At 26.3% G+C, this 18224-nt stretch overlaps 1 long non-coding RNA gene across 2 annotated transcripts; it reads left to right on the top strand.

Annotated features, from left to right (window-relative positions):
- The first annotated feature begins 8934 nt into the window (after positions 1-8934).
- Positions 8935-16729, top strand: LOC136091220 (uncharacterized). Of its 2 annotated transcripts, none has more exons than XR_010643792.1 (3): positions 8935-9877; positions 12670-13630; positions 16224-16729. It is a non-coding gene; the product is annotated as an uncharacterized LOC136091220 (long non-coding RNA). The 2 variants fall into 2 exon arrangements; XR_010643791.1 differs by having other exon boundaries at positions 12670-13644.
- The last annotated feature ends 1495 nt before the right edge of the window (positions 16730-18224 follow it).

Below are 18224 nucleotides of genomic sequence, written 5' to 3'. Positions count from 1 at the left end.
TAAAAACGTTTTTACTTTTCTGAATTTGTAATGCTTTTTTCAAAATAATTATTTTACGCTAATGCAAAAACAGTTTAAGTAGACATAAAAACAGTTTTAAATTCACTTATATCACATTAAGTTGACATAAAAAAATTTGCATATTTCAGTATTATGCTATTATCTTAATGCAGAATTATCTTAAATTGTAATTACTGAGCAATTACTAAGTAAATTGCTTAACTTTACGTGAATAAAAATTTGTTCAAAACTGCTGAAGTTTTTATTCACGTAAGACTGACCAATTAATGAGTAAAAGTAACTGCCTTTTATTTAATCAACTGGCCTAAATTCAAAGTTAATAGTGCCGATTCACCTAATATATTAATGATTTAATACTTAAACTTTGACGCTAATTCAATAACTTTAACCACTGATTCATTAATTGGTTTACTTAAAAACGAAAGTTAAAAGTTAAGCTCAGATTTTTAAAACTTACATCAAGTTATAGTTATATTTATATCTAGTTATATTTTATTTTATTTGGTTTTTATATTTAAAATGTAATGCTATATAATAGTAGTTCCAAAAAATAATTTCAAGTATTATTTTTTCAAAATCAAAGGCGACCATTTAAATATTTAACGTTTAAGCTAATCTAAAGATTAAGGTAATACTAGCCCATAAAAATTTAAACAGTCAAAATAATTAATTTTAATGCAATATTTGTAAAAAACTATTTGTATTAAAAAGCATTTAGATTAAATATAATAAGAACTTTGAATATACTCAAAAACATGCCGAGTCAGCAAAAAATATGCAGTTTTAACTAGGGTTGTTCGCCGTAAACAAAAACTTACGAAAATTTCGCATTTTTATCTCCCGTATTTCAAGTTGCTATTGCGGAAGTTGTACTTGCGCAAATTGACCTTCCGTAATGCATTATACGAAAAAAATTAATAATAATAATTCCGTAAAAACCATTTACGAAAAAAAACTTGCGAAACAAATCATTTCGAAAGAATACTTGCGAAACAGTTCCTTACGGAAGGAGCGTTTCGGAATGTGCGCTTACGGAATAGACTCGAAAGCATTCATTAAACTGTTATACAAAAAGTGTTATTACTTATTATTTAAATAAAATAATGTTGTTAAATGATTCTTCAATAGTTTATATATATATATATATATATATATATATATATATATATATATATATATTATATATATATATATATATATATATATATATATATATATATATATATATATGTATATACAGTGACTTAGAAAGGTTAAGAAAGTTAGGATGCAGGGGGGGGGGGAGGCTGAAACAGAAATTAAGGGGGTCTAACGCAGTTAAAATTTAAATAGAAAAAACTGAAACTTTGAGTTAGTTTTGAGGGAAAGGGCAACGCTCCCTCCACAACATGTCTCTATGCCAGTTTTTATATATGTTTATATTTATCAAGTACCGACTTTGATTAACTTTCTACTCGGTTGTTTATTGCCTTTGGCATTACAAATTTTAAATGAACTTTAAGTGTTGTTTGACCGTTGTCAGTTCTTACTGAATCTTGCAATTAAATTATCACTACCTCTCAGACTAACTACAGCTCTGAATCTTTCAGCGCTTGTATAGTCCTGGTGAGCTTCTATGTTAAAATTTTTTACAGTCTCAAAGACCCGGGGATGAGTCGTATTGTAAGGACCCGTTTTTTTGCTGCAAAATCTCGCAACTAATTTTTTACTTCTCTCCGAAACAGCTAAAGCTTTAAAACTTTCAGCAGTTGTATAGTCCCAATAACGTTGGGATGTTGAAAATTAAAGCATTTTCCAGGGCCAATGGTACAAGGGACGACAAATGCCCTTCCCTCCCTCCCACCCTTACTTTTTTTATTTATTAAGAAAAACATTTACGAAAAAATCATTGAAAAGGATGTGTTTAAATTTTTTTTTAATTTACTTGTTGTTATTAAGGTAATAAAAGGAAAGGAGCATATAACAGAGCACCTCAAAAAAAAAAATTGAAACTGACTAAGCATAAAGTTATACTATTTGAAAATAAGTAGAAGCTGTTTTTAGGCATTTTATTATATAATTAAGTTTTAGCATTTATCCCTTAAATTAGGTCTTTTTTTGATTTCAACAAAGGAATTGTTTCCCGATTTCGCAATTGCATTCGTATGTTAACGTTGTTCAAGTTATCTTCATTATTTAATTCTTATTTATTAAATGACATTCTAGTAAGTCGAACAGCCGTTTAAGCAAGTTGAGCAGCCGTGGCGCAGTGGTTAGAGTTCTGGCTCAGAACCCAGAGGTCCGAGGTTCGATGCCAGCTCCAGCCATATAAGCGACATTGGTACGGAAGGAGGCGTGAACTTCTTGTTAAATGCTCTCCCGCGGTGCTCTGTGATAAGACCGTAAGGACTTCTGGGAGCACCTAAAATAACTACAAAAAAAAAAAAAAAAAAAAAAAAAAAGTATATTTTATGAAAGTATATTTTATGAAAGTATATTTTATGAAAGTATATTAAAAAGTATATTTTATGAAAGTCTTGATTCCTGTATAGAAGTTTAAAACTGAAACTTTTCAATATCAAATAAAAAATTAGTACTTTAATTACTTAGTTATACGTATTTGATTCATAAAACGTAATTAAACAGATTTATTATGCCGCGTTTCGTAAGTTTTTTTCCCGGTAAGAACTGTTTCGCAAGTTGCGGTGCGAAAGAGTTTCGTTTCAAAAGAAATTTGGTTTTTTATCATTATTTTAAAAAATAAAACCTTAAAATGTGTTTATGTTGCAATACTAAAAATAAAATTTTATTATAATCATTTTGGTATATAAAAATTTTCTTTTTCACAATTATATTCGTTTGACCAACAAAATTTTTTTATGGACTTCAAAACGTCGTTTAGCGAAAGAGCTCGTTTCGCAAGTGTGACTTCCGTAAGCGCTGCTTTTGTATGTAGCAAAATAGTTTTATTTTGTAATTCGACTTGTGAAAGGCTACATTTTGTAAGTTGCATTTGCGAAATGAACATTGACGGTTTTTTTTGTTTCGTAAAATTCGGTACGAAAAAAAATATTCCTGATTCACAATATCCTTCCGAAAGAATTTTATTTTTCCGGAACTGTACGAAATCTTCCAGTTAACAACTCTAGTTTTAACTACATTTTTAAACGAATACTTCTCAATAACTAGTCAGATTTTGAGTTAAAATTTTTCACAAAGTTTAGCAACATGTTGATTAAAGAATTTGACCAGAATCACCATCATAACATTTATAGTATTAATATGGCAGCATTTTAAGTTAAGGTTTTTAGTTTTTATGTAAAATGTGTGCTGCCAACATCAATATCTCAATAACAGCAAAATATAAAATGTCGTTTTGGTCAAATCCCTTCACAGTAATCAGATGAACAGTTGGTGAAAATTTTAGCCATATTCCTCAAGTAGTTAAAAAGATATTCTTGTTCAAAGTTTAAAAAAACGTTCACAGAGAAAACGAAAAAAAACAAATTAAAACAAATATAAACAATAAAAACTCCTTATTAGTTTTGTTATTTCTTTTTTTTTTTTTTCCATATGACTGATGCGATTTTTGTCTTTTTCCCAGAAGAAAATGTTTTCCCCAACGGAATCTAAGGTGCTGAAATATTTCTTTATGTGAAGCGTAACCCCCATTAAATGATGAAGCTACTAAAAAAACAAGTCTAAATTACTTTTCGAAATAAAATGTCCTTTCGAGCATTTTTCCCAAAGTATTGGTTAAAGAACTCATTAGGATTTGTGTAAGGTTGTGTAAAAATGTTGATAAAAGTTCTTCAAAACTAAGTTCCATGAATATTGGATTCAATAAACTTTTGATAGCAACAGGCAAATTCAACTTGTTTTTAGTGTGGTTTTCCAGTAATTCTATTCCTTTAATAAAATGTTTAATTTTTATAAAATGGCATAGTCATCGTGTTTGTAAATGTTTGAATACCTGCATTATCTTTACCAATCTCACTATATGTCATAACTGTGCAATAGTTAATTCCATGTGCTAACTGTTTTGCAAGCTTACTATTTTGAGGAGATATAAATTGAGGAGAAGTATAAGAAAACTTGAATGCTGAATAAAAACTACATTCTATAAATAACCTAAGTGAAAACCCATGGTGTTCATTTCTAACATGTGTAAGCTTAACAGGTGAGTTACAGTCAGAACAACGCAAGAACTCCTCAAAGAAATCTTTCATAAGATCAAAATGCATGAATATAAAAAGTTAAAGTCTTCAGATGTATTTTCGTATTCATTTGAACTGTTTTCCATTTGAAATATAATTTCAAATTGAAAACAGTTTCTTTGTTTAACTATTTCTTTGTTTAACTATTTAGCACTTGCACTAAATATGTCTGCTTAAGATGCACTTTCAAAGGAAATATTTTTTCGCTCTGAATTTTATGTTTGTTTCTATGAAAATACTTTCTTTTTAATCTCTTGTAATTTTTTTTATTTTCTATCTAAGAATATAGCATTTAAATATAAAAAATTAATTAAACAATTCAATAAAATAATAAAATATCAACATATTGTCATGTCAACATGTTGTCATGCCAACATGTTGTCATGTCAACATGTTGTCATGTCAACTTGTTGTCATGTTAACATGTTGTTAGATGTTTTTTTTTCCTTCTAATTTTTCACTATAACTATATTCCTAATTTTTCACTATAACTATATTCCTAAATTATAGAATTCGCTTCAACAAATATAAATGGTACGTATACATACATTAATTTTACAAATATAAAAGAAACTCTGCCGTCAGTGTATTTATTTATTCTACTTATTTATTATTTTATTAATAATTTATTTGACGTTTGCTAAAATTGCAACAAGGAAGTTGAAATAATATAAAAACTGACGGGAGCAAGAAGAAGAAAACTTGTCCCCGAGCCCTGTTACAAATGTAGTCTATTAAATACGCTTTAAAATAGTTTATTACATAATAAATATAATAGGAAAACAAAAATAAATCATATACAAAACTTCACAGCAAAATCGTAGGTTCTTTGTCTATATGTTAAAAAATTTATTTTTTTAAATAAAAAATATGTTTTTTGTTTTAAGAAATAAATTGCTGGTTAAAAAATTTGGTTCTTAAAACAGCAAATAAATTTCTTGCTTTAAAATTCACAGCAAAATCGTAAATCCATTGTCCATAATTAGGAAGTTTATTTCTTAAAACAAAAAATGTATTTTTTGTTTTAAGAAAAAGTTTCTCATTAAGTATTTTGTTACATTATATTAAGAAAAAAATACAATATATTCAGAAAAAAATACAAACTAAAACCAAAAACTAAAACACAGCAAAATACTGTAGCAGAATATTTCCACAGACAAGAGACAAAAGAGAAAAAGGAGATAAATACAAATTAAAAAAAAAACTAAAGTACAACAAAATACAAGTTGAATGCTATATGTTCAAAAAAATTTAAGTTTTATTATAAATAGTATAAGTATTAAAAAATTTTCAATGCAATCTAATAGATGTTAGTAACAAATATAAAAGACATGTAATGATGCTTTTGTGACAATTTTAAATGTTAATTAACTATTTTAAAACTTGTAAATTGTTTTCAAAAAAAATATTTAAAATTTATATTATCAAAGTCAATGTTAAGTAAATTTCGATTTAACTTTAAAATTCTCTAAAGTGAAGTACAAAGACACAATTTTATTTTTATACAAAATATCATGGATCTTTTTTCGATGCAATATCGTGGATCTTTTATTGGAAAAATTATTCCCAATAAAATATCCACAATATTGAATTTCAAAAGAACTTATTTTGATATGGTTTATGTAAACAGCAAAGTTATTATCTGAAAATTTGGTAGGGCCTTTATTTTTATTTTAGAGCGATTAGTACTTCCACCGTCAAAATTACAGTAAAAAAGATAGTTGAAAAAGAACTTTATTATCTTTGTAAGAAAAAATTAAGAGTTTTTTAATGTTAAATATAAGTCGTTTATATAAATATATGTAAAGAAAAAATTAATTTTGGTCCTAAAATAGTACCATTATTGTTTTCATTGAACCCACAAGTTGTTAGATTTTTTTTTTTTTTAATTTTTAATAAGTATTCTTTAAACCATGGTAAATTTTAATTTTACCATGGTTTAAAGAATACTTTATAATGTTTTAGTGTGACGAAGGTTTTTGATAAATTGATAAAAACAATGGTATAACAACCAGTATTATATACAATGGGTATATGTTCTGACTAGTTTTTGTGGTCTGTAGAATCGTTCTTTTTACTGTAACCAAACTGGTTACAGTATAACATTTTGTTCAGGTTGTTTTTTGCAATTTAATTTTTCCAATTAAATTCTAAATGATATTAAATGTTTTTCAAACGTTTTCAATGTTTTTTTCTAGCAACTTTATGATATTTTTTATTTTATTTTATTTTTTGATATTTTTTTAGCTTTTTCAAATAATTTTTTTTAGTTTTTGCAATTAATTTCGTTCTAATATATTTTATGTTTTGAATAATTTTCATATAATAACTTTTATTTTTTTGATTTAAATAAGCCTTTTGTCATCCGTGGGCATTATTGTTCATTTTTTCAATAGGAAATGCCTTAATATACATTTTAGAATTTGTTCAAGAATAAAGAATATACGTTACGACATTTCCCACTTCATTTCGCTTAGAATAATTTATTTAATATACAAATAAAATAGTTAGGTTTTTTCTAAATTCATTAAGATAATATAATTTTTTAGTTTGTATGCAAACTAAAGTTTAAACAAAAAATTTACGTATATAAAATATTGTATGTGAACTCGCTTATTTTTACTCGCTTATTAAAAATAAAAATACAAAAGTAAGTTTATTCGTTCTCTTTTTGAACACGGAATCATATACCTGAGGACGTGCCCAAAATAATTGTTACAGTTTGTGCTAGTAATGTTCAATGCACCGTTTTGTATATTTTCTTTATATTTATTTGAAGTAGTTCCTCTTCAGTTATAGACGAACATCTTCTGATAAACTGTTTCTATCCAGAAAACATATTTTCAATAGGATTTAAAAAGGAAGAACATGTAGGTAAAAACATCAAAGAATTTATGCCCTTTGCTAAAAATATCAAAAAATGCCCAGCAGTACATACAATTTTATCTAAAATAACAGCAGCCTTATGAAAACGAACATTTTCTAAAAGTTAGCTCCAACAATTTCTTTAACAGTTAATTGTGCTAATATTAAACGAATAAAATATAAAAAATTTTCTTTATTAAAACGCTCTTGTTTGTGCTTCATATTTCAAAATTCTATTTTTGTTTATTGCACAACAGATGGAAATATTTCTTGACATGTATATTGGTCACTGTTTGCGTGGCCCTCTTTCCAACTAAAGACTAAACCCTACTCTCCTCTACCTAATTATAAGAACTGGGAGGTCAAATAGTTACTGGGAGTAGACACCAAGGCCGATGACACGGGATTCGAAGTAAGGCGGGGGTAGGCACAATCGCCAGTTCTAAAAAAACGTCTTCTTTGTCTAGAATTTTCTTAAAAAAAAAGGTCCTATAGAAATAAGTGGGGGGAGGGTAAAAATTAAATTTTTGAAAAAAAGTTAATTTTTACTTACTTATTCATTATTAAAGATTTAAAACTTGTTGAAGAACTCTTTCTCAAGATTGAAGACGTCAAACGTCGGTGTAGGAACTCCTTGTTGCCATGCCTTGTAAAAATGGAGGGGCAATTAAAAACTTGGAAGGCAATTGCAAAAAGAATCTATGTAATGTTTACTACTGAAATACATAGTTTTATATAGATAAAAAGGTGTATTTTTTGTATGTATAGTTTTGTTTTTCTGGAGGGCGGGGAGCGGGAGTTAATTGTTAAAAAGAGTGGATGTTTTGAAAAAAATCCTTGTCTGAGAAGGAGGGAGGGTAGAAAATAATTGGAATCGAGGAGATTTTTTTCCATAATCGAAGATTTACCTCCCCCCCTCCCTTCTATAACTAGGTAGGAGAGAGTACTTCATCAATAAAGAATATTTTATTGTCATTCATAGAAGACAAAATGTTCATGAACCTTACTGCATAAGTAGCTCTTTGATCAATAATCTTTTATCAAATGCCTTCAGAATTTTTTCTCCTTGAAATATTGTGAACACGTTTTAAAGATTGACTAACTGAAATGGATTTTTGTTTAAGAAGTCTTTGTTTAATTTTATTAAAAGTTATTCCACAATCATTATCAATCCAATTTTTGATTAGTAACTTGGATTCTTCTGTTAACTTTTTGTTTCTAGAACCACCTTTTAATTGCCGTTCTATCGGCAAACTATTTTTATGTTTTTTAATAATTGAATGGATTGTAGTTCGTTTAAATCCAAGAATATTTGCAATTTCTGACGGTGAGTTTCTATTTAAGTAAGATTTAATTATCTTTAATATTGTTTGGTTTGGCATTGCTGTTTATAAATATTGAAAATGGTATTTAAGCTTTTACAATGAACTCTGATTGTATTGAAGAGACATATTTTGGATAATAAAAATGTTTTTATTTTCTAGATAAAAAGTTTTGACATTTATAGTTTGATGACAATTTATTATTGTTAGGATATTTTCCAAAACGTGGATAATTTTTTTTTGGCAGTTAAAAATAATTAATTCGGTCAATAAATATAACGAATATGGCAATTAAAAACGATTATTATGGCAACTTGAAATAATTAATATCCACATTATTTTTTTTACACATATATTTTACCCATATCCAAATAATTATTTTTGAAACCACATTTATGATTTTCATTATCCACTTAAAATATTTTAGAATTAAAAAAATAGCCACATTATTTATTTTTTTGTTCCGATTAAATACAACCCATTATTATTTAACAAAAATTTATGAAATTTTTTATTCACAATACAGTGTTTTTAAATTGTCGAAATGTGATGCAACAGTATTGAAATTGAATGCAACAGTGTCGAAATGTAGTGATATAATGTCGAATTTGAATGATACAATGTCGAAATGAGGTGATACTATGACGAAATGAGGTGAGAAACCCTGTAATATAAAATTCTAATCAACGTAATTATTTAAAAAAAATTTGAAATTGGCAAAAAATTTAAATATAGAGTTTTCATTGAATTGTCTTATAAATACTTTTGATTCGAAAAGTGGGAAATACTTTTCAGAGTTACGCTGTTATTAATTTATTATTAGAAATATTGGAAAGTGATTATATTATCCAACCAATAATGCTTATGCGTTTTGAGTTACTTTTTTTGTTTTTCATTAGTTGGGATGAGTTTGAACACGAGAATAGCATTAATAGAATATTTGGCTTTACGTGATTTACGTGATTGAGCAAGTTAATGCTCATGTCACCGACAACGTCAACATCTTTACGCGATTGATTATTTTTGGTTATAAATGTGCGCAGATAAGTTTTAAATCCTTTTAAATTACCAGCAGTTGGTTCTTTACATGTTTTTACACATCTAATGTCAAGCTGTATTGTGCGGAATGCATATTGCGACGGCTATATACAACCTCAACTTTTATAACCAGCAGCCGTTACTTTACTCGTTTTTTACATATCTAATTTTACTTTGAAGACAAAAAGACAATTTTACTTTGAAGACTTTTTAAACGATGTTTTACTCTAAATATTTTTTGTTTTATTTTAAAATATTTGCTTGGTAATCAAAGAATGAATTCTTTTTCAACAAAAAATCAATGAAAACAGAAAAGGGTTCAGTTGCAAATTAAGCAAATAAAATTACTTGTATACAGTTTTCTCAAAATAAAAAAAAAATTTTAAAACAAAAAAATAAAAGCTATGTGATCTCAAGAGAAAACAAAAAGAACAGGTTTAATTTTTGTGTACTTTTTGTGTAAAATGTTATTAGATAAAGCTAATTTTCATTATATTGTATTTTGATTTAAAAAATTAATGTTTTGTTTTTGTGCAAAATAAAAACAACCAAAAAAAAAAAAAATTTTTTTTTTTTTTAACAAGTTTAAACTTAAAAAATAATTTCTGTATGATATAACAATAATAAAAATAAACGTTCTATATCATTCATCAAAAATTTAAAAAGACAAAAATTACATATGGAAATAAAATTAGCATATCAGCAGGCCCGTACCGTAAATTTTTTCCGATGGGCGGAGGGGGGGCGGTTGTTTTTTAAAAAAGGGCAGTTTAGAATAGCCAATAAATTTTTTGCTCAATTATTGTTATAACACTTGCATGAAACTAAAAGAATTTATTAAAAAAGAAGGGTCAATCACACCCGACAACCCCTCCTCCAATAAATCTTATAAATGAACAAAAGGTTGTTGATAAGTCACTTAACTGACTTTCAAAAAAGGGGGTTTCCATAAGATTTAATTTATTATTTTGTAATTTACCTTGTTAGTTACTATTTAGTCATTAAAAACTTGGTGGTATATGGTGCGTGACACCATGCTGATGAATTTTTTAATATATTTTTGAAAACATCAGCATAGCCAATTATATTTTTTATTGTAAAAGTTACCGTTTAAAAAGATGAGGAGCAAAGGTTGCAACTCACTTGTGATCCAGTTATATTGCTTTTGTAATTTAATGATTTTATTGAGACATACTTGCTTTATAGTCAAACATTTAAAAAAATGATCGGCGTGTTTGCTATAAAATTCTCAAATTTTTAATGTAAGCATAAAAACATTAAATGTTAAACATTAAGTATAAACTTTTCTTTCTCTCTTTCTTTTTTTTTTTTGCTTTTCTTTAATCATTGGAATTCGTAATTTGATTCTCTTTTCCGAATAAGAAAGTTTACACTGCAAAGTGGGGCAGAATAGCTTTAAAACTGGACAAAATTAATTTTTCTTAGTTTGGGATTTTTAAGTTTTAAGGACACTTGTTAGACTTAGGAAAACTTACTCCATAGATTTTTAAATATTTATTTACAATTGTCAATTGAAAAATTACTCCATAGATTTTTAAACATTTATTTACAATGTTTTTAATGTAATGTAATTTTGAGTAAAATTTAAAAAATTAAACGGTAAGTAATAATAGGGAAAAAGAAAAAAAAAATTAAAAGCTTGCATAAATTATGACAATACGAAAACATAATCTAATTGATTCACTAAATAAATTACAATTATTTGAATTTAATGTAAAAAGTCACTAATATTATTAATTTACAAATAAAAGAGTTGAGCTAGATTATGGGTTCTTCAGGGTTAAGGGTTAGTCCTACCCTAAAAAAAACACGCGAATAAGATGGACCAGAGACTCTTTTATACATTACCACCAAAAATTATTTCATAACGCCTTTTTTTCATTTTCGCCAAATGCCCAATTTTGAAGCAATTCTGCTCCACTGTGCGCTGATATAATAGTTGTTAAAGTAGACTTGAAAACAGTTTTAAGTTGACATATAACAGTTGATATAAAAAACTACAAATTTATATAACTAAAATACAAAAACTTATATTTATTGTAGTACAGTATTATGCTTTCATGAATCTTCTTAAATATTAGTTAAATTATTGATTAATATTTAATAAAATTATTAATTAAAACTTAATAAAAATATTTGCCAAACATAAGATATAAACAAACATGGAGCAAAGGTGTATAAAATAAAAATCAGCCAAACATGATTGATAGAGGGCCCAGCGAACATTTTAAAGCTGAATTTCAGTGATCTCTTATAGGCATTTTAAGCGGACCACTGTAGTTTTGCTCATCGTTTACTAAATGGACCATTAGTGGCAACCGCCAAAAGCGGCTGGCCGATGACTAGCCACTATTAACATATCGGAAAGTTATCGGCTTGCCATCTATAGCGGGTGCCACTAATGGTCCACTAAGTAACCGATAAGCAAAACTCCAATGAACCACTAACAAATGCCTATATAGGTCCTTTGCAAATCCACTAAAACTATGTTAGCTGAGAAGACATAACGTTTAAAACAAAAATAGTAGCTTTTTGAAGCAGAAATCTGAATCTCTTAAAAAGTGATAGTAGAAATTATCTATAAAAATGTTTTTACACGTAAACTAAAAGTTATTAGTGTTCACTATCTATGCTAATGATTCACTAATTAAACTAATGATTCATTAGTTTTTAATGCTGGTTCCCTAATTTGGTTTACCTAACAACGATAGTTAAAATACATACATATTTTAAATATGTATATTAAGTTATATTTATATTTAGTTATATTATATTAGGTTTTTTAGTTTCAAAATGTTGTGCTATATAATGATTGTTCCAAATATAATTTCAAGTATTTCTTTTTATGGTTTATCACTTTGATGTTTTACTTTATTTACATATTCAAAATGTTAAAACCCAAAGATTAATCAGATTAATCTTGGATAAAAGCAGAAAAGAAGAATTAACTGTTGGTCTTTCAAAGTTTTATTTTTAATGCGAATATTAAAATTTATATATAAGTTTGCAATTTTGTTTGTTTTTATTCATCATGGATGTAGTTTGTTAATAAACGTAACGGGGAGCAATTAAGTTACACCTTAGATTATCTGTTCCTGTTTAAAGTTATAGTTGCACCTAGTCATTATTTTTGATAATTTGATCTCAATCCATTGTAGACAAAAAGGATGTTTTTTTTTAATAAGTTTAACATATTTGCTTTTTAGTTGTTCCACTCAAATCCATGTTTTGTAACACAATCTTGTTTTGTTCTACAAATATGTTGAAGCTTCTAATCGACTTGTTATACTGGTTATGGGCATCTTTAATTAGTAATTCTCTTATTTCTATGTTTGACACCTACTCTGCCTAAGCTATTTTTTAGAGTTTATTAAATTTAGTTTTTTTTTAATATTTTTGTGTGTGTGTGTGTTTTTTTAGGTGTATTTGTATTTGTAAAGACTAAAATAATCCTTCATACTGTTGTTGTTATTAAATAGCACCAATATATACGTTAATATATAACATGATACTAACATCAATAATGTTGCACTTTGTTACTTATTGGTCACAGTAAAAATTATGATATATAGGTAAAAGGTACTCTTGACGCATAGTGTGTAGACAGGTTATCTATACTGAATCAACTGGATGTATTCGTTTTTGTTGTACTAACACTTTAGTAACCGAATCAAGAGTAAACTCTCCCGTTATTTGTAACCGGTTTGTAACTGGTTCATAAAAACGTCAATAGCGCGACATTGATTTATAAATATTTTTTTTTTTTTACAATGTTAAATCTGCATAAATAAAGAGATTTAAGTAAGTAATCTTTATTTATCATCACCAATCATAATATTTATTTGAAAAAGCATGATTTAAATATGTCAACAAAAGTCATCATTAAAGCTTAACCAAAGAAATCAAGCTGATACTCGAATAAACGCGTTTCCGGTTTTTAAAAACCAGAAACTGAATATAAGATTTAATAAAACTGGCAATTGAAACATCGAAAATGCTATATATGTTTATAGTTTTGACAACTTAATACAACTACTACATAAAAGTGCTTACAAGTTGATAGTTTTTTAATAAATGAATTATTTATTAGCGACTTATTAATGACTTGCTTTTAACGAAATAAAAAAACTCTTTTGATAAAGTTCTGACAGATCATGTTCTGATCAGGTCTGTTAAAATAGGTTTGTTCAGTATGTTTTCATGTAGTTTTTTTATTTTATTTTGAATTATATTTTTAAAAGCCAAAAATAAATATATTTTATAGATAGCCTTTTATTTTATTTGTTTTGGAAAACATGTTTATCTTATTAACCTTTCCTATTAATCTCACTAATATGGCGAGAGCAGACACCCCAGACCTGTTGGTTCTGAGGCCAGCGCTTTAATCGCAGCGTCACGGCTGCTTAAATATTGTAATATATTCCATTATATGCTTACATCATAATATATGTAATCTATGTATATATAAAGATCCTATGAATCGAAACTATTAGTTTCTAATTAAATTTCAAATCAAAAGCACTTTAATAATAGAAAATCGAACTTAATTTCGAATGGAATTAGCAGTTTAAGCACAACAATGATGTTAGCCAAAATATTTAAATATTATTAAATATTACTTTTTAGAGCCACACGTAACTATTTTCTAAAAAAAAAAATGTTAGAGAGTAACTTTTCATTGCTCTAGCAAGAATCACATTAGTTTTTTAATGATACTTTTCAGCTGTTGTAAGTTAGTTTGCAGTTTTTTAAAAGTTAAAATATTTTAACATTCAAAATTAATATTACAAAAGCTATTATTTAAAAATAACTAAACATAATATATATATATATATATATATATATATATATATATATATATATATATATATATGTATATATATATATATATATACATATATATATATATATACATATATATATATATACATATATATATAATAATAATTTGATTGGTATCATCTTGTATTTTTTCATTTTACTATATAAATAATGTAAATTATGAAATGTTAACAAAAACTTGAAAATTATTTTAACTTTTACAGATAATTGTACATTAAAGCTATTTTGGAGTAAATTAAGTCTTTGAAATTTTGTGTTAACTTAATGTTTTTTTTATATGTAATATAAAAAAATCCGAATTCTTGCAACTCTTGGAATCTATCAAACATATCGATTGCTTTTGTTTTATATATGTCCGATGACTTTTGCACAACGGCTTCCATTATACTTATGATTTGTATTTTTTGAGAGCGACGGTGTTTTATCGTACGGTCTTTTGAGAGCGATAGCATTTATAAAAACCACACCGTATTTTCATACGGTCTGGTTTTTTATGAAACTTGTTTTCGCTGGGATTTTTAGGATTCTTTTAAATTGCCCTCAAACGCCGAAAGTTTGTTTCCAAATCTAAAATGTAGATTTTTTTTTAAAGAAAACAAATCAATATTTTTGTTGATAACAATAAAAGAACATTCTGACTAAGATATATCTAGACAGAATCGATTTTTATGTATTTTAACTTAACGTTAACGCAATAATAAGGTTTGTATTCTATATAACATTTTTAACAGCTTATTTGGAATTCAAGCAGTGTTTTAGTAAATTGCAGAATTAAGACAGGTAGAAAAATCTATATACTAAGATTGGCGAGATGTTTGCAAGTAATCAGCTTTATTTTGTGTTCATATTTAAAATTTTTTCCACTAAATTTTGTTGAGACAGCGCAATAACAAATTAACATATAGTCTATAATAACTAAATCCTTTATATAATAAATCAAAGAAAATCAAATTACTATTTTTTCTTACTATTGTTATCTAAACAGTATCTTTTCTTTCAACTTAAATAGAATGTTTGTTTTGACGACTCAAACTTGTTATTAAATCTCTTATTATTTTTTTTTTTTCAATAGTCTTAAAAGAACCAACTTAAGGTTAATTCCAAAATAAAAACCAATAAATATGCTACATATGATATTTGGCCTCTGACAGTCCTCGTTGGCCGTAATATGTTGGCCAACTGCCAACTATAGATCCAATTTTGCCGACTCCAGTGTCCAATTTACCAACTAATAAAATTTGTAGGAGGGCTAGACATTCCCCTACACCCCCCCACTCGGGACGGTCCTGTATGAATATATGTATGTATGTATGTATGTATGTATGTATGTATGTATGTATGTATGTATGTATGTATGTATGTATGTATGTATGTATGTATGTATGTATGTATGTATGTATGTATGTATGTATGTATGTATGTATGTATGTATGTATGTATGTATGTATGTATGTATGTATGTATGTATGTATGTATGTATGTATGTATGTATGTATGTATGTATGTATGTATGTATGTATGTATGTATGTATGTATGTACGTAAGTAAGTATGTATGTGTGTATGTATGTGTGTATATATGTATGTTATATTCATTCGAAATAGTTTAATGTATATGTTTTTAAATTTTAGATTAACACTATTCAGACCATTAATAAATAATAGGGATTACTAAGCCTAAGCGTAATATGCTAATAATGATTTCATACTTTCGTTTTGCTAAACAAAGTTTTTATAATATTTGTTGTAAAAATAAGCCGAACTGAGAAATAAGATTTTGCGTTGATAAAATTTTTCATATTTTATAACTAGTTTTTTTTATAGTTTTGGATGTGTTTTTAATGCATTATATATTCAAATTTGTGAATGTCCAAATACACTTCAATACTTTTAAAAAAATTATATATACTGTTGCCTAGAGAATCGGAAAAACCAACGCGGAAGGCGATCAAATTAGATTTACATTTAGCGTGGTCATACTTGCAATGAAGATTAATTTTGAAACAATTGATATTCTGTTTAGGCTTGCTTCTAAATGTAGCCATGGATTTACGTAACAATTCAAACGGCTTTTTAGAACATATTAGTGTAATGTAACTAAGACAAGTAAAATTTTTGCATTAATCTAAAATAAAATAGTTACTTTTACAAATAACAAAAAATTCTTCCATAAATTTCAAATATAATTATATTGGTTTTGTACATTTGTTTTAGTGTAATATGATGAGTTCTAATTTGGTAACTTTTTTTAGAATAAATATTTTTCATTATCTAACATAATTTGTTATAATACCATATACCATAATGTAAATATAAAAGGTATTATATTAATCCTTTGTGTATACGTAAAAAGATACAATTGTTTTTTTTATAAAACTTTTCAATGATCTTTTATATACATGCACGGATACACACACATACACACGCACACACATATATGTATACATATATATATATATATATATATATATATATATATATATATATATATATATATATATATATATATATATATATATATATATATATATATATATATATATATATATATATATACATATGTGTGTGTATATATATATATATACATATGTGTGTGTATATATATATATATATATATATATATATATATATATATATATATATATATATATATATATATACATATGTGTGTGTATATATATATATATATATATATATATATATATATATATATATATATATATATATACATATGTGTGTGTGTATATATATATATATATATATATATATATATATATATATATATATATATATATACATATATATATATATATATATATGTATATAACTACATACATATATATGTATACATATGTGTATATATATACATATATATATATATTTATATATATATATATATGTATATATATGTATGTACAGTATATATAATTATATATATTATAGGCACTACTCAATTTTCTCCCCCCCCCCTACTTCTTGTTTATATAATTGATTATGATAAAATACATTACACTGATTCAAAATCATATAAAAACATAGGTCTAAAAACTTGAGGAAAGTACTCTAGTTAGAGTACTTTTTTCAAGTTTTCAGACCTATCTTTTTATATAATTCTGAATCAGTATAATGTATTCTATTATAATCAATTATAAAAACAGGGGAAGGAGGGGGGAAAGAAAGGCAAGTAGTACCTATATTATATATATATTTGTAAATATATATGTGTGTGTGTGTGTGCGTGCGTGCGTGTGTGTGTGTGTGTGTGTGTGTGTGTGTGTGTGTGTGTGTGTGTGTGTGTGTGTGTGTGTGTGTGTGTGTGTGTATATATATACAATTCAAAGTTGTAACAAAAATCGTGAGAAAACAGTAAACATTCTTATCCCATAAGTTTGATTGAATATAAATGTTACAACATGTTTAAGTGTGTTATACAATGTGTTAAAAAAGTTTTCAGAAGCGTAATTAATTATCACGTGGTATTTTGCTTTAAAGTTTTTCTTTAATGAAATGGTCATGAGCTTTCTGTGATATTCAACAATCTGAAATATTAACTGCTGTTCAACTTCATCAAGTGTTAGCACATTATTAAAGTCTGTTGCAAACTTAACAGCATGCTCAGCGCAGTCATTGGTGACTCTCATGCTTGTTATTTTTTGTTTAACAGTGACATAGACAGGACAGGAAACCCATACAGCTAGATTATAAATAAGAAAAATTGGTTCAATTTTAAGTGCAGTGAACAGATACATTGAACTTTGAATAATAAAATCTGACAAAGTTTTTTCCTGAAAGTGGTCAACTAATTTTGAATCAATCTTCTGATATCAGTTTTTATTGGTGGTTTCTTGAGAACAATAATCATAGCCTCTTTCTGCTATTTGGAACCATGTCAGAAAATAATCTTATTTTAAACTACCAAT

The sequence above is a fragment of the Hydra vulgaris genome, chromosome 14, assembly GCF_038396675.1.
Source record: "Hydra vulgaris chromosome 14, alternate assembly HydraT2T_AEP".
In the NCBI taxonomy this organism is placed as follows: Eukaryota; Metazoa; Cnidaria; class Hydrozoa; order Anthoathecata; family Hydridae; genus Hydra; species Hydra vulgaris.
Note: the sequence above shows the minus strand (reverse complement) of the source record. Positions and strands in the feature narration are given on the sequence as shown.